Raw genomic sequence first — 17,648 nt, forward strand, 5'->3', positions numbered from 1 at the left:
CACAAGGATTAAAAATAAAAACAAAAATAAGAAAGACCAGACAGGAAAGGGAGTGGGTTGTCTGAAATGGCACAGCTGTCTCCAGAGAAGTTGCAAGTTTTTCATTATCACACAGTCTTTAACAGCCAAAATGTGCATCTCAACATGAAAATCACACAGCCCTCTAAATACAGGATGGGAAGCAATTTCTCACTCCAAAACTCTGCCTTTGAAAAGCTACCTATTAAACAATTTGAGTTCTAGAAATAGAGAATGTGTGTTTGTTGTTGGCTCAGGCTCTGCTTTATTTCTCCAAGGTCAGACTTTAAAAAAAAAAAAAAAAAGGATTAAAGGGACACTGAGGTGACTCAGTTAAGCATCGTACTCTTGATTTTGGCTCAGGTCACAATCTCAGGTTTCGTGAGTTTGAGCCCCACATCAGGCTCTCTGCTGTCAGCAACAGAACCTGCTTCAGATCCTCTGTCCCCCGTTCTCTCTCCACCCCTCTCTGGCTCATGCTGTCTCTCTGTCTTCCTCTCTCTCTCTCTCAAAAATAAACAAACATTTAACAAATAAAATTTTTAAAAGGCATTAAAATCAACATTACAGCCATGGAACTTGAAAATCTGTTACTATAAGAAAGTAGTATGCATGAAAGAGAATCCTCATGTATAAATCCATATTAATTCTATTAAAATATGTACATAATTACATGGAACATAATTTTACAAGTTGTTTTAGAACCTATTTTATCTTTGTCTGGTAATTAATTCTTTGGAAGTACCACAGTCAGAGTTTTTTCCTCAATAAGAAAAGCTTCATCCATACATACTTACCACCTTTTCATTCTCATGGTTCCAGGTGACTATAAAAATCACATATGGCTGGTATCCTAGGATTAGAATATAAAGGGGTAGATACAATTTCCTTAGCCACATGGCTAATGAAAACTCCTTCCTCAAAATGAAATTATACTCCTCTTCCTCCAGTCTTAAAGTATTTACTTGTTCAGTTGGTGTGAGTATCAACCACTAAAAGGCAAATGGGAGTGGAGGCAAACGGGAGTGGAAAAGGAGAAATTTTGAAGAGAAAGAATAAAGGAAAAGGAAGAAATAAAAAATGGAGGGGAATATTTGCCTCCATTGTGACAAACGTCAACTAACAAGACTCTTCCCTTTAGGATTACTAACAACTACTCTTCATTTTTATTTTAGATGCTGTTTATTACTTGCATCCTGGTAACATGGTAATCCTAAAACTTCAAGAAATATTCTCCAAAATGCTGAATATGTCTGGAATTAGTAAGTAAAACCAAATGTTATAAATGTGTAGCTCATTATCATATAATTTGCGTGATAGTGAAGATCAAATCTGATGACATGTATCCACATACCATTAAAATCTGCTATGATTAGCTTAACTATTACAGTTTTAGTATCATTTCATGCCTATGGCACTATAAAGATGACCATAACATATAAATATACTCTATTCATTTGAATGCCCTAATCAGAATAATGAAAACAACCCAAACTCAGTAGATTTATAGTGGGGGATAGGAGAGAATACTAAAAACTCTCAAGCAATAATGATGCATCTTAGTTTTTGAACGTTTTATTAAGATACAATTTATGTACCATAATATTCACCCACTTAGCTGAACAATTCTATGGCTTTTATGTATATTTACAGAGCTGCACACCATAACCATAATCTAATATTAAAACATTTTATTTATAACACAAAGAAATCTCATAACCATTTAGCTGCTGCCCCATTTCTACCCCTACAGAAACCCCAGGAAAGGACTAATATACTCTCTGTCTTTATAGATTTGTCTATTCTGGACATAGGATCATATAATAGATAGTTTCCCATCAGCTGCTTCCACTTAGCATTGTTTTTGGAGGTTTATCTATGTTGTAGACTGTATGTGCACTGTATTTTTTATTACTATATTCTTTATTATTATTATTAATATTATAAATTGTTACTAAACATCCTTCCCTATCTATTTATGTGGATTATTTTCACTTTTTTAGCTATTATGCATAATCCTGAATAACAGTTACCTTGAAGAATGAAACAATAGTAAATTGATAAATAGACATATGCTGGCCATCCTGGAACAGAAGCTTGTTTCCCAAGAAAACTGTTCCAAAGACACAAATCAAGGTTATATTAAGATATAGTTGAACTTTCTCTTGATATGATCCAGTTTCTCCTTTTATAAAGCATATGGACATAATGTTATTTGTCAAAGTCTTTATTTGTTACCAATTATTTGGTGTTACACTGGACATCTGAGAATTTAACTTTTAGGCTAGAATCTAATATTTTTCTGAATCCTTGATTCTATTAATAGTGTCAAAGTATAATTTTCAAAAGTTAAAGACGTTAAACTCATACAAATATAAAACCTGTGTGTGTCAAAGTTGTACTTTACTCATGAATGAGGGAACAATAAAATAGTAAAAGTGGTTCTAAGGGCATTTTAGAAACATAATTTATAGGCATTAGAAAAAGAAGAATGTTAGAATTAGGATTCTGTCAGACACTAAGCTAAGGGCAATAAAATCATAACCTTGGGGATTGTTACTTTTTTTCCACGACAAAAATCTTTAGGTTAACAAAACAAATCTGTTATCTTGACTTTAATCAGCATGTAAATAAAAAGTCAAACACTGGTAAATTTTCCTGTAGAATAAAATAATCCATGAAAATGCCACTGTAGGACATTAAAAAAACATCCTGACACATTTTCCACCCTTATCTATTTTCTGACTTTTGGAAAAATTTTCTTAATAACACTGTGCTACAGGAAGTTGGTAGATGTAGCTAATGTGAAAAACTTTGTTATTACTGAAAATATTTTTCATCTTTGTGTCGTATGTGTTTTGGTAATCACTGAAAGAGTAATATTGGGGCACCTGGGTGGCTAAGTTGGTTAAGTGACCAACTCTTGATTTCTGCTCAGGTCATGATCTCACTGTTCCTGGGATGGAAACCCACATCTGGATCCACCCTGGGTGTTGAGCCTGCTTAAGGTTCTCTCATTCTCTCTCTCTCTTTCTCTCTCTCTCTCTCTCTCTCTCTCTCTCCCTCTCCCTCTCCCCCCCCCCGACCACCCGTTTTCACACATGCTTATATGCTTACACACGCTCTCACTCTCTCTCTCTCAAAAAAAAAGAGTAATACCATATTACCTTGAGGGAAGCACAATTTTATTTGCTAAGTTTCCATGACTTTTTTATTTTCTAACTTTGTGTGTTTGAAAATGTTCCTTTTAATAGTTAAATTTAGTTAATATAATAGAAGGTTTGTCTTATCTATAGCTAAGCAACAAATCTTAGCATAAAAACAAACACATGAAACTATTGAATAAATTGGAGCATGGCATGGGAAAACCTCTCTATATGTTTTAATTGATCTCTCCATTATCCAGGGCATTATTAAAGACCTATCCTATCATGTCTATTTAACAAGAGAATCAGACAAAATTAATAACCTGTGAAAGTAAAATGCCAAGCATTTATTAAATCAAGGTACTATGTGTGGTTACTTTTATATTCCTGCCCTGAAGAATGATATAAAAAATTATAGGAAATTTTAAGATGTACACCTAAAAAGTTATTGATTTGGAAAGTACAACTGACAAATTATAGTTTGTAAGTCATATGGAGTCACATAAAAATCACATGGCATGAGCTACAGTCTCCTGTATGGAGGCACACTTCTCCACACAGGCTATGCTCTAATACTAACAGAAATTCCAAATACTGGCCTTGATCCATTCTCCACTTATCCTGAAATTAACAATAATGCAAGCAATAATGGTGATATCCATTGATTTAGCTAGTTTCTGCTCTTTTTTTATTTTTTTTTAATGTTTATTTATACTTAAGAGAGAAAGAGAGTGAGAGTGAAGAGGGGAGGGGCAGAGAGAGAGAGAGAGAGAGAGAAAGAGAGAGAGACAGAATCTGAAGCAGGCTCCAGTCTCTGAGCTGTTAGCACAGAGCCCAACCTGGGGCTCAAACTCATGAACTGTGAGATTATGACCTGAGCTGAAGTTAGATGCTCAACCAGTTGAGCCACCCAGGTGCCTGGCTAGTTTTCTTTTCTTAAATTGACAGGCTTACCCAACTATATTTAGCAGAGGAAGTAAACTTACTCTTTAGACTCCTCAGCTATTCTGACAACTTCATTCATTTGACTACAAACCTTTTTTAAGTAAACTTGAACAAAAAGCCAATTCCTCATGAAAAGAACTACAAAAGAAAGTCTTGGAGCAACACATGTAACCTACTCTTCCAGCAGCCAGACAAATAGACACATCCCAATTAGTCCCCAAGGAAATTAGACATTACTTATATATGGGGGTGCTGATGTACCATCCAGAATAGACAGTAGGAGCCTGTGCTTAAACTGATATGTTATTTAATGAAAAATCATATATTTAATATGGAGACACACTGTGTCAGAGAATTAAATAGAAGCTATAATTTTATTACCTTACTTTTTCCCCCTTTTTACAGTGGTTTTAGGGAATTATAATTTCCTCAATTCATTTTTTCCCCCAAAGTAATAGATTTATATTAAAAATGAAAAAAAAAAGGTGTGAAAGGTTATATTTTTCTCCCTTTGGTACCACCATTTTGTAGCTACTGAGGGACTATAGAAGAGGGTGGCTACTACTGTTTCATTAAACCAGGATCTCTGTGAAGTTCAGCTGCAGAACATGTGTTCTACTTTTCTTTTGAAAATGTGCTCCATTAAAACCACATTCTTTTGCCAGTCCAAATTCATGAAAGTCTACATGTCTCTGTTTGAATTATCCAAATTCTGCCTGTGAGGCAAAGGATGTAAAGTAAAAATGACGAAGCCACAACACAACAGTCTTGAAAGTTGCCAGTTGTTGTATGGCTGATTGAGATTCGGCAACTGCACCAGTTGAGAAAAGAGCCAAGACAGGTGATAGTGACCAGTATACAGCTGTGTGGAGCCAGCACTCATAGGCTGGTGCCTGTTAAAGGCTTGAAAGAGCCTTCCAGTAATTTTATTGGCCTCAAAGCTGGAAGTGGCATCTTGTATTCTTCAGTAGAATCCGGAATTGAGGCCTTATGAAGGACTTATTACAAATAAATAATGATATAATATAAGGAATAATATCATACAATTATAATACAATAATAAATAAAATAATTTGTCCCTATCACAGGTAATCTTTCTGATCCCCCAGAACAAATGGGAAGAGAAATAACTATCATGTCGAATCAGAAATCACTTGCAATTTCAAACAACTATTTATCAGGACCTCTTGAAATAAGACATTGTAATCCTGGAAATTTACAAAAGATGCAATGAGAGAGCATCTACACTACTTTCTGATAGAAAAATTACACAGGTAGAGTAAAATTGAGTACTTTTTCAGTGGTATAAAATATGTTTGGTCAAGGGTCTGTGGTAGCGGTGGTGGAAAGATGTGGCAGGAAATGAAAGGGAAAAGGTAGATTGCTACCAGATCACAGGATTTTTGCTTTCCTGAAAATTTTGGAATTATTTCTGGGAAGTCAGAAGGATTTTTGAAAAGGGGAAATTACATGATCTAAACTATATTTCAGGAACATAACTGTTGTGCAAGGAAGAATAAACCACTAGCAATATTTCAGGCAAATGGGCACTCTTTCTCGTAAGCAGCATTGCAAATCGCTAAGGCAGTTCAGCTCGACTACTGAAAATAAGGAAAGCATTAAAAAGTTGTGGGTAGGTCCCATCTGAAGAGGGGATTAAACTATCAAAGGAAAACAAAAGGTTGTAAAAGCTTTGATCTAAAGAATGATTTTAGATCATTCTCACAATGTCCCAGAGATCAATTAATGCAATTCCCCAAGAAAACTCAGAACAGACCTGGCAATCTCCCGGGAGTTTTGGAACTTTCACCCTTTGGAGTTTCGGAACCAGCCAGATTAGAATCTATACCTGTGCATATGGAGATCTGTGATGCCAAAGTCATCTTTACCATACATTTTCACATTCTACAAGCTTAACAACTAGTAAAAATATAAAGTTTAAAGACAATACCTCTTCAAAGTCGCATTTAATTGTTAAACATTTATGTAAGCTGGGAATTGAGTAGGCCACCTGGCAATTTTACAAGGTGAAAAAATGCTTTACTCAAAATGACAGTTTTTGCTTCTATTTCCCTGGTGTGAGAGTTCACTAATTATTTGCCACTGTAAGTAAGTTTCACAGTGTTAAGAAACTGTTTGAATTTAAAATTATTATTGTTCATGTTGGACATTCAGAATCATCCCTGAAGTATTTGTAATTTCAAACACATTTGTTATACCAGTGTGAAACAATGTTTATTCATGGCACTATATGTATTAGTTAGGTAATCTTTAATTTTAGATGAAAAAAGCCAAAAAAAAAAGCATATAAAAGTGCACTTTAGAAGCCAAGTGGACAATGACTTGAAAAGAAGTCAGTTTCAAAGATTTCAAGTCAACTAACAGTTACAAAAATGTCAGAAATACTAACTGAACCAGAGTGACAACACTTTTGTTCTAAAAGTAGAATGTTTAAACCAAGGCTGATCCTTAGATGGCACAATTTGAAAAAATAAGTTAACAAGACACAAAATGGATTTCTAATACTATTAAAATTGCTCTAAATTCTAGCTATGAGAGTTAGAAACAGGATGGTAATAAACGTTGGATCGTTCAAGTTGTCCCAGTGTAATTAACAGTTTTTGCTTTCACTGTCAAAGGCATCCCAGTTTGAATAATAAACTATATGAACACCTGAGTCATAACACATCCCTGAAAATTATCTTAATTATCCAGGAAGAGAAATGTAATTGAAGAAATAGGCTTATCAAAATTGATTATCAGTAGAAGCGGAAATTTTAAAAATATATGTATTTCATTAAAACCTGACCAAAAAACCCAACATATACATGCAACCATAATTTGGTATTTCTTTATTTACAAATAAGTACATTCAGTGTTATAAAACTACTTTAAGAATCACTTAGCTGCCTCTTACAAGTTTAATATGCTGAAATCAGCACATTTTTCATTAGCTATGTGTTGTCTGATATTGTAATTTTGCACCAGTTTTCTTTTGAGTAGGCTTTGTATGTTCCATGGCTTTTCATCTTCCCCCCCCAATCTCTTTCTATAAATTAAAAGACTAAACAGAATACCCTTGAAGTGTTCAGATAGATTTTTATTTCAGTAATCTACTATTCTCTGTATATCTATGGATTAATCATCTATAATTTTTATATTTATTTATATATTTGTACTTAGTACCATGATTTTTTTTCAGTTTCATCTACCATTTTTTCCATCGTTGTGCCTTCTATTGCATTGAGGAAGTTTCCACATTTACTTCCTTCAGATAATTTTGAAATAACAGACTTGATTTTTATCATATTCTGAATATTGTTTTAAACATAACATAATTAGTGTCACCTAACAAATGTGCATTACTCTAGCACGTTTACCTACTTCTAAAATTCCGTCCTCACATTCATCTATTTACATGGTATAAAGCCTTGAGTTTAAACCTTTTTTAGCCAAACTCGAAAATAATAATTTTAATATTTAACAGTTGTATTTACTACTATTTAATCAATTACTTTGATCAACTTCCTTACATTTCTTTCATACCATAACTGGATTTTACTTTTTCCTTCTAAAATAAATTATTTTAAAGTCATAGTGTGTTTTTTAAGCTTCAAAATCTTTATGTAGTCTAAAACTAGTCTTATTTTGCTTTCACCTTGAATGATATGGTATGTCCACTAAATATTAAACTTTAACTTGACTATGATTTACCTTCAATACTCTGAAGATGTCACCATCGGTGGTACAAAGTGTGCTGTATGTTTCCATCATGAATTTTGCAATTTACTCTTTTATCTTTATTTTTCAGTTTCAATCTGTTGTGACCAGATATAAGGTTATATATATATATATATATTTTTTTTTTTTTTCTTACAACTTGCATTGAATTTTGTATCTGGGAAATTTTATCAATTCGGAAAACATCTTGGTGATTCTTCAAATATTGACTGTATTATTTTTATTCATTTGAATCGCTTTTATATCTCTGGTGGGGATTCTGAAACAATGCATCATGTTACATATATAAAAATTTCTTTATGCTGGTTTGGAGTTGACTTTCTTATATGTAGGTCACACAAGGCTGATACTGACTATATTTAGAATTTTCCTTTCAGTAAACAATTTTTATGGAAAACATTTCTAATTTAGTAATTTATTCTTTCACATATTTACCATTCTTATTTATGACTGCTTATTTTTGTTTCATGCATTTATTTGTGTTGAGTATATCACTTTTTTTGAGCATCCCGACGTTAATTATTTCAAATTCTCAGACTGATTATAACATTGATTTCTCCTGGAGTGAATGTGTATTTGGTTGTTTAATTTGATACCCTATCATTTATTATTTAATTGCTTGAATGATCTAATAATGCAGATTGTAAGTACATCTGCATTTTGAACTGTAAGTACTTTGGTAGGAAAGTTTTAGGGATTTTGATTTTGTTTTGTTGTTATTGGTATGTATGCATGTATATGCATTTGCTTGCTTTTCTTTGATTTTTTTATTTTATTATTTTTTCCCCTCTTCAGCAATCCTGTTGTTTTGAAGTTGCTTCCTTCTAATCCAGATAAGATGCAGTTATTAAAATAGAGTTTGACAATTTCTATTTTTATAAATACTTCCAGCCTATCAGAGATCCAATCACAGAGTCAGATGACAACTTGGCTCAGTAGTAGGTTGAAAGTTGTGGTTTTTGTCCCTATTTCCTTAGGTCAGGAGCTTTATAATGCTGCTGTGGTATCATAATGCCATATCCCAAGCAGCAAGTCAACAGCCATTTTTTTCAGCCCCCTTTCACAATAGAGGGGAAGGGGATCTATTTCTTCCCAGTCCCAAGCTTTAACCCCGAGAGGGAACAGGGAGAACCAAGTCACAGAGGGCAATCTTAGTACTTTTCTTTTCAGGAGCCCCACCTCCTTGCTTCCACTCCCATCTTCCAATTGTTCAGCCGGCCAGTGGCATACACCATAACAACTTTGCAATTCTGGGGACTCACTTCCCATGTATGAAAATATTTATCATGTCATTGGATCTCAGCTACTATATATCAATACATGGTATATATGTCCAATACTTGTGTGAACATATATATTTGGTAGTTTTGGATTAATGGGTCTGTTTAAAACCCATTGCATCTTTTGGGGCACCTAGCTGGCTCAGTCAGAAGAGCATGTGACTGTTGATCTCAGGGCTGTACATTGGAGCCCCGCATTGAGTGTAGAGATTACTTAAAAATAAAATCTTAAAAAAAAGCGAAAAACAAAAAAACAACTCATTGTATCTTTTGACCAGTAGTTCATATTTTCAATGAGAGAATTAGTGAAAAACTTACTTATGATTTCTATAATATCTCCATGATAAACTAAAGCCCACTCACACTGTAAAAGCTGAGAGATCTGTTTTATCATTTTTTAAATATCTTTATTATTATACATATAAAATAACAACTAAAAAGTAGAAAAACTTAAACATTTATAAAATAATATAAAATGCTATTAAGCCCTTTTGATCAAAGGATATTTTGAAGGTATTCAAAAGTTCTAGCTTTTAATTCAGTACTGAATTCTTCAAAATTTTAAGATGTTACTAGACTTGACCTCTATTTTGGGATCTTTAAATAATGGATTAGAAGTATCTTATAATTGTTCTATCATGTCTAATTCTAAGAGAAACTATCCCATAACTAACACTTATGGAGGGCTTATTTTGTCCCAGGCTTTGTTGTATGCAGTTTACAAATATTGACTTGATTAGTCGTCACACTTCCTATGAGGTAATTACTATTTCTGAGTGTTCAGAAAAGCTTAAGGCACAGAGAGATAGTTACTTAATGATAGCATAGTATGTAATAAATGACACAGTCAGAATCTGACTCTTGGCAGTCTGACTCCAGAAGAAGATTCTATGTAGTTTTGCTCATTTGACTTTCAAAGTAGACATCATTAGTTACCACATGATAATGACTGACTTCTTGTCTTTGTCTGGTTATGAATGAGCTGTTTGACTTCTGCATTTTTTCCCTCCCCAAATGGCCTTTCTCCATTATCAGATGAAGATGCCTAGCTATACAACTGATTTGTAGACCTTTGAAGATATCTGCTTTTGTATTTGACATGGTGTATTTTAATGATATATAGCCTTAAACATTCTGGCTACAGATGACTCAGTGTAAAAAAATGCATAATAAGTTTTAATTCCTGATATATGTTGTAGAACAATATCTACACATGAAAACCAGCCAACTATATTTCTGGTATAATTCTGACTATAGATTACTGTAAACAAACAGATTCTCAATTGTGACAAAGAGTACATTAGTACACTGTATTTGACATTGAGGGTTTTTTTTAAGTTTATTTCTTTATTTTGAGAGAGAGAGAGAGAGAGAGAGAGAGAGAGAGAGAGAATCCCAAGCAGGCTCTGCACTGCCAGCATAGATCCTGATGCGGACCCACAAACCATGAGATCATGACCTGAGCCCAAATCAAGAGTTGGTCGCTTAACTGACTGAGCCACCCAGGTGCCCAAACATTGAGGATTTAAAAGCCAAAGTGAAATTATTACCAACACATTCATTACCAAAGTTCAAAAAAAAAAAAAAAAAAAACAAAACAAGAATCAACAAAACCAACTTAATCTTTGGAGCCCAGTAGATGTGGCCCAATATAAGTGGTTTTATTCCTCTGCTATAACAAGGAAAAATTAAAAAAAAAGTTCCTACTATTTTGCCATATCGTTTAAACTTCACATTTCCATTTACTGTCTTCATTAATGTCTATGTGGAGAGCATTCATGATTTCATTTTACTTTGAGCAGCTTTGCTTCCTTTGCTCTCACTGGACTTTAGTCAGACCACCCTTTCATTAAATAGTTCAGTAATTAATCCACTTATTAGTTATAGGCTCTTAGAGTAAATCTATATAGAAGCAATATTGTTTAGGAAAGGGAAATATTGTGTAAATTGCAACAAGGGGCTTCCTAATTTAAATGAAACAAATAAGTGTGTGTGTGTGTGTGTGGACGTGTGTGTGTGTGTGTGTGTGTATACACAGTCAGGACCTTAACTTGAGAACACGTGATACTGAAAAATGTATTTATGTGTCTTTTGTTTTGAACTCAAAATGAATTTTTCCTTAAAACAATATGATTAGATTTCTAGGTTAGCCTAATATAGACTTCCTGTATTATAGAAACATATAACCTGACTGATGAATTTTAGGATTTGAGAACCACGAGGAAGGAAGATGGGGAAAGTAGAGTCAAGTACAATACAAGTCAAAATATTGTGACAGGTGAACTTTTTCTTTAGGCTGACATCATTTGTGTATGACTTCCTGTCTCTGGTGTACATCTCCTCACATGCATAGAAGTAGGTCCATTGAATGTGGAAACCATTGTAGCACTAAATGAGGGATAATGAGTAAATATCCATTCCTTAATTTGCAAAGGGATAAAGATCATAGACTCTGGAACCTGATTTCTGGGGCCCAAATTTTGTTTTTTTCCCCAGTAAGTTTTTTGACCTTAAGCAATTTACTCACTCACCCTGTGTCTTAGTTTACTTATTTGTAAATAGTACCACTAACTAGCTAATAACTAGCTCATATAGTCTCTATGAAAATAGACTGGGTCATGTATTTAAAACTTTTGGAACAATGACTGACAAAACACAAGTGGTATGGAATTTTAGCTATTAGTATTAATATTGTTATTATTATTAATAAAAAAGACAAACATGTATTAGAGTGTCAATTTTGTGTTAAACACTATAACAGAGGATAAACATGTAAGATAAATAAGAACAGTTCCTGCACCAAAGAGTTTCAGGTGAGAGAAAACAGAGATTGGCTCATTTTAAAGATGACAAAATAAGAATACCAGGAGAAAATTTTATGGAAAGATATTTAAAGAAGGTGTGAATGTTTCAATTCAAAAGTACCTGTGTCGAAGACAAACGTGACTATCCAGACATTGAAGGTGTGAGCAATTGCAAGCAACCAAAGATTAAAAACTCAATTTAGATATTGAGAGATGCACACAGAAGGTGGCATTCAAGAATTTTTTTTTAAAGTTTATTTTTGAGAGAGAAAGGCAGAGCATGAGTGTGGGGAGCTGGGCGGTGCAGAGAGAGAGGGAGACACAGAACCCAAACCAGGCTCCAGACTCCAAGATATCAGCAAAGAGCCCAATGCGGGTCTTGAACTCACAAACCTTGAGATCATGACCTGAGCCAAAGTGGGACACTTAACCAACTAAGCCACACAGGCGCCCCAGAAGATGGCATTTTAAATGTTAAGCAACAGGTATTAGGATCGCAGTTCGAGGGAAAGGAGTCCAAGCACCAAAAGACTTTGAAGTAAAACAAGAAGCAAGCGTTAAGAAACCAGAAAACTGAGAGAAGCAAACCCCTCTTGGAGCAACTAGAAGCCAACGTGGCAAGACTAACCAGATGCAATTATTGAGCTACTTTCTCTAGACTTGAATCATTCTCTGTGACGAGGGACATGCCTAGTCTCAGAATCTGGGAGTATAGTGTAGAAGTGGGAGAGTTTAGAGAAAATTCACAACTGACATAAGAACACTTGGCCCAAAACTAACAGGTATACAATCTTCCTGAACAATACATTGTCTATTTACAACATATAATTGTACTAAAACATTTTTTAGTCTCTAAACAGAGAAAGAACAAGTGAGGAAAAGAGTTTTAAAGTGTTGTATAAGCCATACATATATTACTTAATTATCATATGACCATGGCCACAAACCTAAATATATTGGAAAACTGCAATACGGGACTGAAATATTAGGGTGTGCCAATATATTGTAGGTCCTCACTGTACTGCTTCAATGCTACACTAGGTTCAAGACATTCTCAAGCCTCTTTATTCCTCTAAAATGCTTGAAGTATAGCAGGAAATTAGTCAATGTGAATTGATGAATAACATGGGGACTGGCCAAATTAAATCACATTAGTCTGGGAAAGATTGTCAACACCTGACTCCTTGTAAAGCTATTTGCATTTTCCAAAGAAGAGCTTGCTGATCCCAAATTAATGTCTAAATGGTAGAATTTCAAGTGATGTGGCAAGTTTTACATGAAAAAAGAAAAAGTGAAAAAATAAAATGGAACAATTATGCATGGGAGCTTAAACAAGAGATTTGGCACTTTTCCAGTTTGACAGTTCCTTTGTTTCTTCCAAACTTGAGCACAAATGTTCTTTCAGAACTCCGTGATTTATTTTGGCTTGTATCTCATTTCATAGCCATTCTTACGCTATTTACAGGAGTGGGGATGGAGGTAATTGGTCAAGGGCAGCTTTATACGTATGGGTAAAAATCGCTTTACATATTAGACAGGGTGCCTGGGTGGCTCAGTCAGTTGGGTGTGGGACTCTTGATTTCAGCTCAGGGGTCATGATTCCAAGGTCGTGGGATGGAGCCCCGATGGAGCCCTGCATCCAGCTCCATGCTGAACGTGGAGCCTGCCTAGGATTCTCTCTATTGGCCCCTCTCCCCCACCTGTGCATGTGTACACACACATACACACTCTAAGTAAGTAAATAAATAAATAAATAAATTGCTTTACATATTGGAAGTGAGAGCTTATTTGTATTAAGAGAAATATTGGAAATATTAGATATGAAATAATAACAAAATTAATCTACAGCATGGCAGTTCTGATCTAAATATTTGGCTCATTTAATAATAGACATAGTTTACCAAACTGATCAGAATTTTTTCTCCAGATAAATTTAAGCAATGAAAGATCTTTCACCTGAAATGTTATTTCCCTGGAACTTATATCTTCTTAAATGCTCTAAAGGTAAGACATCTAACATAGTTAATATGTAACGAATATGTTGCAGTTCAGGAGTATGTCAACACTATACACTTTTAAAACACCTTAATTAGGTTTTTAAACTCTTCAGCCTATATTCTATGTGTAAGATGCTAATTGTTAAATGATACATTCTAGAATTCCCTCAACTAGGTGATTTCTAGAATTTTAGATTGGGTTTATTGGCAAAATAGGGATCAACATGAGATTTTTTATTTTTTTCATTGTTTAATCTGGACAGAGAGTCAAAAAAAAAAAACCCTACCAATTAATAATTAATTTTATTTTATTTTTGAAAAAAAATTTTTAACATTTACTTATTTTTGAGAGACAGAAAGAGACAGCATGATCAGGGGAGGGGCGGAGAGAGAGAGGGGGAGACCAGAATCTGAAGCAGGTTTCAGGCTCCGAGATGTCAGCACAGAGCCCAACGTGGGGCTTGAACCCATGAACCGTGAGATCATTATCTGAGCTGAGGTCAGATGCCTAACCAACTGAGCCACCCAGGCGCTCCATAAATAATTTTATTTTAAAAATATAAGTACTTTTTCAACAAAAGAAATTAAAATCCCATAAAGTATAGGAATTATAAAAATCATTGCTTTTTCTAATATAATGGATATTGCCCTATAATAAACTCACTTAATACAAAAATTCATTCTGTTTTAATAGCATTGCAGACAACACATGGGAACAACATTCCTCTTCCACTGAAAGCAATGAAAAAATTAATGTGATTCTAGTTAATTTTAGCTCTATCCCTACACAAATAATCTGGTATAGACCTTGTTAATAAAATAAAATGTATCTTTGGGTTACTGAAATAAATTTTTGAAATATACATTTTTTTTTTTTTTTTAGCAAGGGAGATGTTATTTCTGAGGAGCTATTTGCATGGTACTTTTATTGTTAAAATGATTTATGATTGCTTATTTAAATTATTCTGGTGCCATTAACTATCATCTTTGGTGCTACATACAAAAACAAAACTGAGATATATCTGAAAAATGTGTACTTTTCCACTTTATTAGCATCTGTAAAACACATTATCATAGATTTATTATTAACTCATTAGAATTCTAAACATGGAGTTATGATTTTACTCTAGATATTTACAGTATGCATATTATAGCACTAGTAATATAAAATATAAAGTAACTAGGGATATTAGCATGGAAAAATATACAGCTATATATGCCTTATGTGTAAAAGTAAGCCAAAAATAACTTTTATCATGTGATAAACAATTTCATGTTTACACTAGATATATACCATGAGTCATTTGGATCAACTTCTTGAGGCATTTAAGAATTTCAAAAGATGGATAATTAGTGGAAAGAACACAGTTAATTCAAAGGAGAGGTAATGTTGAATAAATGTCTTAATCTAAGGAAGCTTTAAGTGACCTCGAGCAAAAATGTAGTTAGCCTGGTCAAAGTGAAAGGTAGAAAAGATAAGTAACAAGGGAACAAAGGTGTCACTGGAAATAGCACAGAAAATTCACCGGAGAGGAGAATTAAGTGGAGAGAAGGTTGAAATGTTCAAATGAGAAATGAATAGTATTTGACCTAGTCCTATCTTTATAGATTGGAGAGTGTATTATGTTTCTTGGAGATTCCACAAAAAAATTACCACATACCTGGTGACTTATACAAACAGAAATTTATTCCCTCACAGTTCTAGAGGCTAGATGTCTACAGGGCCACACTCCCACCCAAAGCTCTAGGAGAAAATTATTTCTTTCCTTTCTCAGCTCCAGGAGGCTCCATCAGCTGGTAGTAAGGAGCATTACTCGAATATCTCCACCTCATCTTCACCCAGGCTTCTTGTGTCCTCTGTGTATTCTTTTCTGTCTCTTATAAGGACTCTTTAGATTTAGGACCTATCCTAATTTAGCAGGCTCTCATCTCTATTCATTCCTTAATTCCATCTACAAAGACTACATGTAAGTAATCACATTCTGAGATTCCAGTGGACATGAATTGAGGGATGGAGAATGACACTATTCAACCCACTATAGAAAATAAAGAATTTTTGTTAGCTTATGAAAAAGAATGGTTGAAAGAAAGTAGAAATATTGAGCACAGCATAGTCACAAATGTAACGTAAGTCTTGGTAATGCCAATATATACAGAATGACATTTGTTATGAGGACCTGAGACATATGTATCAAGTAGCAGTGAAAATATCAGTCATCAGGAAAGAATGATGAATAATATCCGTCAGTGTATCCTCAGTTACAGGTGGTAGAATTGAACACATGTATTGTCCCTGTCCCTCATGATCCCTATAAAATGACAGAAAAGATGTAAAAATACACAAACTAAAAGATAGATAACTATAGGGTACCCTGTAATATATGCAGCAAAAGATACCAATGAGGAGCAAGTTAATTCATGCCTCAAAATCACAGAAAATATGTGAATGGGAGCTAGAAATGACAGATCATAAGATGAGGTGTGGGACTGGAAACAAGCAATAGATAATGTCTAAATTAAATCAAATAGAAATAAAAGCATATTATTTAGAAGTCAGAAATCACATACCAGAAGAAACGGCAAAGTATTAAGGGCAGGTGGTGCAAAGACGAGGTAGGTTTCAGCAGAATACTGCTGATTTTCATTTTATACCTGTCAGTATACTTAATTTTTAAACTAGAATTATGAATAATGTTCATAAAGACTTAAATGTCATTAAAAGCAAATACAAAATAGCGATGAATAACTGCATACATTCAACATTAACTTGAGACAGGCACGATGCTTAGCACTTTATCTGTTCTAATTCATTTGGCATTTACAACAATCCTCGGAGGTAGATGACATTATTTTTGTCTCAATTTTATACATGAGGAAACAAGATAATTTGCATAGATCACACAGTTCTTAAGTGACAAAGATGGGATTCAAACCTAGGGCTTTCTGCTTCCAAATGCTCTTAATTGCTAGACCATAGAATACTGTGAACTGAAACCTTTGAAGACACTGAACTCAGAGGTTGTGATTGGGGTATATGGCAAAGCAATCCTCTGGCAGCATCCTATTAACACTAGGTTAGAAGGGAAGGAGGCTACGTCAAAATGCCCAACAGGATATTCCCAGTTAAGAAACAATAAAGATGGAGAAATTTTAAGCCATAGATCATTATGCTATAAAATTTAAGTGTATCTTATATATTGAATATAAGATTCTAAAATACCCAATCATCATTGTCTTAGAAAAGAGAAAGCATGACTAATAAATATTCTTCCTGTTTCTTCCTAAGTGTGACCTAATAGGGGATCCTTAGTATTTTCCAGTTTTCACTGGGCAGCCCCACTTTATGTTTCTTATGCTATAATTTTTACCAGTTTAATAAGTTGATGTCCCAGCATAATTCTTAATGCATCCTCATTCATTCTCAATAGTGTCATAATATATGATAAATTATATAGCTCCCTATATAATTTATGGAAGCTGCAATCGTTGGCACTTAAATATTGACCATTTTGGAATTCTAGAAGCAAGGCACTTGTTCTTCCGAATCATCTGTATAATGTAGAACTTCTACCTGTTCTGACAATCTTCTGGCCTTTAATTTAAATGTTTGATAGAAAATGGGACTTAGGCAGCTCAATCACCTCTCCCTCTTTTTTTTTGGGTAGAGGGTTTAAATCTTGGGATCAGGCCAGACATCTTCCTACTCCCCCTTCTGAC

General features: G+C 34.1%; 1 long non-coding RNA gene across 1 annotated transcript in view; it reads left to right on the top strand.

The window, feature by feature from the left end:
* The first annotated feature begins 643 nt into the window (after nucleotides 1-643).
* The window catches only part of LOC109246968 (uncharacterized), a 96,038-nt gene continuing 79,033 nt past the window's right edge, over nucleotides 644-17,648 (top strand). The window contains exon 1 of the long non-coding RNA XR_002071525.2: nucleotides 644-1,280. This is a non-coding gene — a long non-coding RNA (uncharacterized LOC109246968). The remainder of the gene's footprint in view (nucleotides 1,281-17,648) is intronic.

The sequence above is a fragment of the Panthera pardus genome, unplaced genomic scaffold (assembly GCF_024362965.1).
Source record: "Panthera pardus isolate Hobbes unplaced genomic scaffold, ASM2436296v1 HiC_scaffold_13, whole genome shotgun sequence".
Taxonomy (NCBI): Eukaryota; Metazoa; Chordata; class Mammalia; order Carnivora; family Felidae; genus Panthera; species Panthera pardus.